Genomic DNA, 8,007 nt, shown 5'->3' with positions numbered 1-8,007 from the left:
ACGAAGCAAGATTAATTCCTCGGGGTAAGCCATATTCATGAAAAGCTTGCATCCAAGTGACACAAAATCGAAGTGCTCCTCAATAAAAGTTAGGGAAAATCTTAATAATAACGTAAAAATGTTTCGTTTTGGGGAAAACTGAGTAATTATAATAGGTCGGTTAAAAAGGTCGAGGGAAAAAAAGTCTTTCTCATGGTTAGTATAGGGAATACTATAAAATGTTAATTAATGCATAACTTGAAGTCAAAAATCGCTGAGTCACAATGAATAAATACAAAAATGACAAAAAAGAAGAGGAAAACGGAGAAAATTAAGAAAATCATTAAGTTTTATTTACCGCGCATAAACTGCAAGTATATAGAACTCGTAAAATAAGTTCAAAATGTAGATCCAAAAAATTGAAATTAATATTATCATCATGATTACGAAGCAAGATTAATTCCTCGGGGTAAATATCATTTAATAAAATAGTATAATCTTGAAAATTAATGGTAATTAAGTCATCAATATATCTAAAAACAAATTTAATAGTAAGAGTATAATTTTTTTCATAATAATGTTGGCTGAGGGCTATCGCCCACCAAACGCTGTGTGAAGCGTTAAGGTGGTGGGTTGACAATGGCTTGTAAGTCTGCATATGTATGTAATTTTAATGCAGCATCTCTGTTTTTAATCTATTTTTTATGGATTTGCTTTAGCGATTCAAACAGGAGAACAAATATTTTTTCTTTCTTTTTCATGAGAGTTTTGAACAGATCTTACATATTTTCGCGTCGCTAATTTTAAATCTGCATACAGGTACTCTCTACTAGCTACAGTTTTTAATGAAATTTAGTAATATATTATTGGCTAAGAATTTTTAAAATTCTCTTGAGTTAATATTAAGTAACCCTGAATTTTCTCTGCTAAGTAAGTGGTAGAAAAAAAAGTGATAATACATTAGAGTTGATGATGCGATACTTTAAGATCTTATGTTTTTTTATGTTTTTTTTTGTCTGAAGAGCTATTTTTAGAAGAGAATATGTATACCTATAAATTATATACAAATTTGAACATTCAAACCTAAAAATATACTAATATAAAAATATCATTTTAAACAAACAAATCTGTAAATTTCGAACAAAACTTATTTCAGATTTGAAAAATCCACACCCGAATTAGGTAAGATCACGTACATGCATAAATATAACAAGTTTGATACCTTGCTCTTCAAGGTGATTAGGAGGGAAAAGTTTTTGTAATCACATGAAATTTATGAACGAAAAATTTACCCTATTATGTAAACTGATGTTATTAAGTTGAATGAAAATCTCATTCTTCTCTGGATTTTTCAGAGTCCAGCATGTATGATACAGACTGCCTCCTCCCACGGTGTAGGAATTCGAAATTGTGCCGCTCAGCTCATTTATATTTTTGCAAGAAGAATAGACCAAACCTTAAACATAATACATATTTCATTTTATTAAACTGCAAGTTTTTAAATATTAAATTTGTTTTCATCACATCTATAATTATAATATAGGGCGCGTATGTGTTTGAACCGTTTCGAAACCGTTTGTTTCCTTGAAGTTTGAACGTTAAGTTGAAGTTTGGATGTAGTTCAAACTTCAAGAAGTTTGAACAACGACTGCATAGCTTAAGATTTAGAATTTCAGCTCCAGTAGATCTTTCGGGAGAAACATTTAAGGAATGAAATTTTCTCATTGGTTAAACAATAGCCATTGTTTTAATTTAAAATAAAGAAGATTTTGTTTAATTAAAATATTTGAAGGATAATATAAGTGATGTTATCAAGTTTATAGCTTCATTTTATCAAAAAAGAAATTTAAAGCTGCAATATTTCTATTAGTTTTTTCCTTATGTATCCTTTATCAGATAAACTTAATAATGAACTGGAATGTGGTAGCATATGCAAACAACATCATAAAACTAGTATTTATTAAATTATCTGAAATAAGTGTTTATTTTATTTATAGTTGCGTGTTTGAAACGCATTTAAAAGAACTTGAAAATTTAAATTAATTAAAAAAATTATATATTAGGAAGAAATTATTTACAAAGAAAAGATAGGTTGTTTATTCGTTTCAAGAAACTGCAAGAAATGCCGTACTATTATGATGTCGATGGTGTTAAATAAATTTTAGTAACGACTGTAATTGTGATAAATAGTGCAGTTTTAATAGGCATCAAAGGTAATAAGATTAGGTATTGTGATAAAATTTTTAACGGCCTCTCGAAAGGGATAAGTACCGAAAAAAATGACCTGATTGTGGTAAATTTTTACTATCATGAGTTGGCTTCCAGTAATGGCATCATACCAAGTGATAATGAATATAGTTAATTTTTAATTTGACGTAATGTTGCGTGAACGTGTTATGCTTAATCTAACAACGTAAAGACATCGAGAAGGGCAACAAGTAATAAAAATAACGATAATTGGCATTATTTCAGCTTTAATTTTTCGTTTTGTTAGTGTCTTTTGTGCATGATTTTTGTAACCTTGATCAATACTATTTACTATTTTTTTCGAACGAAAAACAGGTATTCATCTAGTAAATAAAATAAAGTAAATGGTAAAAGAAAATTAAATTAAAATATTCCTCATTTTTTCAGATATTTCTTTCCATTTTTCTCCTAGTTTTATTCCTCTGAAATTGAGATTACAAACACACGCAAAGTAATAAAAATGCAGATTAAATTTTTCTTCATAAGGAACAACGGGTATCTTTTTGTGCTACATTGATGTAGGACTCACAAAGCCCCGGGTTCTTAAGAAAAAGAAACCCAGCTTAGATTAGTTTTTTCATTAAAATTTTTTCCCCAGGGGTAAGGGGATTTTATTGAGTTTTTTCATATAAAGACCCAATATCGCCTGAAGATAAGTCAGTTTTTTCAAGTATATTCTACATGCACACTTATGTTTACTAAATATAAACATCTATATTATATAAAACGCTAATACGTACGTATGTATGTATGTATCAATAAAACCGATGATATTTCTTTTCTCGCGCTGGCAACAGTTTTCATTTTTAATTGATTGGATTCGGCGCGCAAGAGCACGCAGTGGGCAACCAGATAACAATAACCAGAGTGAGCATTATCAGGTTGTTCAATTCAGATTCATGCACTAAAACATGACAATATTTAATTTAAACTCAATTAGGAATTAATTAATTAATTGAAGTGAGAATGCTATAAAAGGCCGCTGTTGAATTGATATTTTTCTACTGGGAGCTACCTAAACGTCTAAAAAACGTTTAAGTGTTTGTATTGAATGCATTGAATTTTTTTTTATATTTCGCGTTTATTTATGCATTGAATTTTCACGCTTTAAAATACAGAATATTAGTGAAGCAATATTTGATAATTTATTTTGCTAATATGTTTCTTATTTAGCTAATGTTTTGATTTTTTCACCATGTACAATCTAAATAGCCAATATACTTTTTTTAAAAGCCTATAAGAACATTGGTAGAATTCTTCTACATAAGTACAATACTGTGTCTTTGATGATAAAATACTATGTCTTTGATGATAATATATTATGTCTTTGTGCTAGAACATTGTGTTCATTGGCGAGCGAGCGCAGCGAGCCATGGTTCACGGCGTGAACCACATAGGATTGCGTAGCAATTCTCGGGGGTTGGCGAGCGTTAGCGAGCAGGGGGCGGAGCCTCCTAGTAAGATATATTACATGATTATAAAATACTGTTTGATTATTAAACAAAAGGATTAATAAAAGAAATGGTTATGAGAATAACTATTTCTTTCATTTTTATTCCTTCCAGATGTATAACGAATTGCATAATGAAGTAAGTGAAATGATTACTTGTAAAATAAGGTATGTGATTAGCTCAAAATTATAAATAAATATAATGCTTTAATGAATAGAGTTACCAGAAGCGTTGTAAACATCCTTGAAATAAAATGATATATTTTTGTAGAGCATTATCTGCTCATTTGTTTTTTTTAATGTAGTAATTCTTTATATGCCTCAAAATATGCAAATAATAAACAGCCAGTAAAGGAAAAAATATTTAAAAAAATGTAAACATGTTTCTAAGCATTATTAATGAACGTGCAGCAATGTTCAGTAAATTTAATTAATAAATATGTACGAATCAACATATAATGAACAACCAATATTTACACAATATACAATTATACATTAATATTTCATTATTGAATAATTATATGTTCACTAGATAGTTTAATTTTTTTCAAATAAAATATTAGCTAACCAGATACATAAATATTAAATAAAATACATTTTTTAAACAGCCGACCGGACTGTATAAAGGTCAGGGAACTGGCCTTGCATCAGAAAGTTTCCGGGTTTGAATTCCGGGCAAGGTATGAATGTTCTTTCATTCTCTGTACTATTTGTCCTTACTATGGGAGCAACGTTGAGACACCTAATATGGTGCCCCTGAAAGTGTGGCCAACGAATCTGCCCTTCAGATGCCTGTATAATGAAAGGTCATTGTCCAGGTGAGTATTGAAAAAAAAAAACTTTTTGAAGCTCGTTAAAATGTAAAATATAAATTTAATCTCAAGCGTCTTTTCAATTTCATGAAAATAAAACTATTAAATGTCAGAAAATCTCTCTATATTTCTTCTTATTGAAATATTTGTATAAAACAGAAACTATTCAGTCATTAAGCGATTTCACCAGTTTGAATTGGAATAATCTATAATCAGAAATTGTTCTTGCTAGCCCGTCTGTCATAAAAGAAGCAGTGAATATTTGAGTGATTAGATGTATCGGCTTTCAATTGATAGTCTAAATTATAGTTCTTTGACAAATTCCTGGTATAAGATTCGAAACTTTTTCTTTAAATTCTTTTGATTTTGTTTGCAAAAGGTACAATAAATTGAGATAATCTTTTTTTTGGTGATAAATTTATTTTTACATTCTTTGTCTAAAATTCATTTTGAAATATTAATGAATCAGAAAATATATTGTAAAGCAATTACTCCCTGAAATAGGTCTCATCTTAAAAATAGTATATCTCAATAGAATAAGGTCTCATCTTAAAAATAGTAAGTCTTCAAAAGATTTGAGACTACTGTAAATTGATGAAATATTTATAACAATACTATTATATAATTGTATTTACAGTATTGAAATTTACATTCAATCAAATTTTAATTAAACTTATTTTTTTACAAATACTTATTTATAAGCAAATATTTATAATTACATTAAATTAATCTGACGTTGCATTTATAATAGTTAATGAGGTGATTTTTTTCGGTGATCTTTTCTTCCGCTATTCTTTGCGTTACATGGAGAAAAAAAACTAAGAAATACTCCCACGGTTAGCCCATTGACAAGAGGAAATTCATCATCACTATATCACTGAGACTAGTCCAAAGTACAGTGTGAGCTGGAAGTCGAATTCGTATCGACCAACTATCACTCGTTGAACTTGGAGCACCTCATTTGGAAGCGAGCATTCTATACCCTGAGCTACAGCGGCTTCACCTGGCACATTTTAAAACTTTAATCGACAACATTTGAATTGTATTATTTTTAAAAGTATTTCATATGTTGTTGTGTTAAATAAAGTAGGGCAAATGATGCACTTAACATAGACTTACAATTGTTTCGGCACTACACTAGGAGTGTCAGTTCTGAGATAAAACTCATGATTCTCATAATATTTTTGTGTTTTGATACTAACGATGGTACCTATTATAAAACGAGAGTGATACATTTGTATGATTTGTGTTCTAAGAATATAACTAATTTCTGCTCTCACATTCTATTATTGGAAATATACTAAATATCTAAGAAAATATTAAAAAACTCTTTCTATGAACTTTAAGTAATATTCATATTAAATAATTTCTTAAAAAAATTATCTGATTACATTTAAATAAATATTTAAATATATTATACTTAAATGTCGGTCGCAAATCGAATCCGTAGATTAATTTCAAATAATTATTAAATCAGTGCATTTTTACTGTGATCTTATGGGATTCCTTTAGCAATATTTATTTATTTTATCACATCCTTTAATATGTCTTATAGTAGTCCTTCTTTTAAGGCCTTCTTTAAGATTCCATAGCTTTATAAGATTTGACAGAAAATTCATATTCAATTCTTTTTGAAGGTTTTAAGAAAGTTTCACTTTAAAAACAAGTAAATCTAATTGCAAGAACTAAAACGTTTTTATTTTTTATTTTTCAATAAATAAATAAATAAAAATAAAATATATTGAAAAAATGTAATGCTTAAATATTATGTAAAAAAAAACGAAAAAGATTTAAAGATATATAATGATAAATATTTATTACTTACACATTTGCAAAAAAATCAGTCCCAGAATATACAAAAAATAATTTAAACAAGCCATTTTGACTGAGTAGGTTTTTGTGTTAAATAAAAGAAGAAACATTCCTTTTTATACAACTTTGTCACTTCAGTAAAAAAGATTGCACATATATCTAATTCTTTATTAATTATTTAAGCTGTATTTATATGTTTTTCTGTCCAATTTATAATAAAGATAAGATTGACGTGGTTAAACTTGCCAGCGGTCAATTACAAATTAAAGGAGTTTTCCCTTCCCAAATGTCTATCTTTAAAATACGATTTCAAGTGTCCGAGACGATAAAAATGATGGACGCAACTTCCTTGTTTTATACACTAACTTTTCAAAGTTAGTGAATAAACAATCGCTGTTAAGGATTTTTTTTCGTGCGCCTTTTTCCTATATTTTATTCATACAATTATCGATAATTTAAGTTCCTTTACGTGACGACAAGTCTCAACTCCTTTTTTTATTACTTCCCAAAATAGTATCTAATTTCAGATTGGTTTCATCATTTAGTTTGTTTATTTAGGAAAGTGAAACTACTTGAGTGAAATGTGAAAGTGAAACTACTTGAGTTAATGCTCAACATTTCGAAATTGTATTATATTGCGTAAAGCCTTTTAGTTCCTTTTCGTTAGAATTTTGTAAACCTAGACCCTGGATAGGTATTTTTTTTCCTATTTAGTTTTCTAATTAGTTGTTATTTATCTTAATTAGTTGTTATTTATCTTATCTCTGTGTTCTGCGGTATGTTTAATTTAATTAATGATTTCAAACAAACATTTTCTGTTGACAAATCTAATTATTGGTTATACACACAACCGTCAATTTGTTTCAACATAACTGCGAAATAAATTAATAAGACCAAACTCTACCTCTTCTAAAAACGGAAAGTTTGGGATGAGATTCAAAATTGAGATGGAAATTAACCGAAGATTGTGCGTTTGAAATGTTAACATTTCACATTTTCTTTTCCTTTTTAGAAATTGTGATTTGACAAATTTTTTAAATTAAAACTTGTATTTCGAAAATGATTTTATTTTCTTATCTACAAATACATTTTATTTTTATATTTTCAAGTAAAAGTTAATAAATATTAGGAATTTGTTAATAACTTTTATCATCCACATGTACTCTGATTTTAAAGACATTTCTCCTTCTTTTTAAAAAATCGGATCGTTTTCATTTGAATTGAATTTTTGAGGAAAATAAATTGTATTATTTTAAGAAGAGAAACAAAATTCAGCCTATTTCAAATGTGTGCTAAATTTAATATGCACTTCATATTTTTCTATCAGGTTTTAACCCTTCAGCACCGTGATCACGCATACGTTAACGCCCGATTTACACGACACGGATAACGGTACCATATATAAAACAAGCCTTTGTGACTCTAGCGACGTATACGCATTCTTATGTACGTATATACTCTTGGAGTTTTCAAAAATGAGGAAGCGTTTTTTTTTGTTGGTTTTGAAGGGGATAATTTGTGTCTTAATCCTTCATTTTGCTCTTTTATCACAATGTTAGAAAGCACTATTTTTTACAGATATAATCGTGTGAGTTGATGATAAGATCATATCTTTTCGTTGTTTTTTTCTGTTTTTTTATTTTTTAAAATTTTTAATAATTTTACCTCGTTTTATTTAAAATTCTTTTTTCTGATCTTTTCTTTCTA

The 8,007-nt window shown here is 28.2% G+C and overlaps 1 protein-coding gene and 1 long non-coding RNA gene across 2 annotated transcripts in view; one reads left to right on the top strand and one right to left on the bottom strand.

The window, feature by feature from the left end:
* LOC107449272 (uncharacterized protein CG3556-like) overlaps positions 1-8,007 on the top strand; it is a 184,835-nt gene that overhangs the window by 18,066 nt on the left and 158,762 nt on the right. The window lies entirely within an intron of this gene.
* On the bottom strand, positions 4,087-6,427 carry LOC139426947 (uncharacterized). The gene is made up of 2 exons (XR_011638084.1): positions 6,314-6,427; positions 4,087-4,468 (listed from the first exon to the last, which is right to left on the bottom strand). It is a non-coding gene; the product is annotated as an uncharacterized lncRNA (long non-coding RNA).

This window comes from Parasteatoda tepidariorum, chromosome 10 (assembly GCF_043381705.1).
Source record: "Parasteatoda tepidariorum isolate YZ-2023 chromosome 10, CAS_Ptep_4.0, whole genome shotgun sequence".
NCBI lineage: Eukaryota > Metazoa > Arthropoda > Arachnida > Araneae > Theridiidae > Parasteatoda > Parasteatoda tepidariorum.
This window is presented reverse-complemented; position numbering and strand designations above follow the sequence as displayed.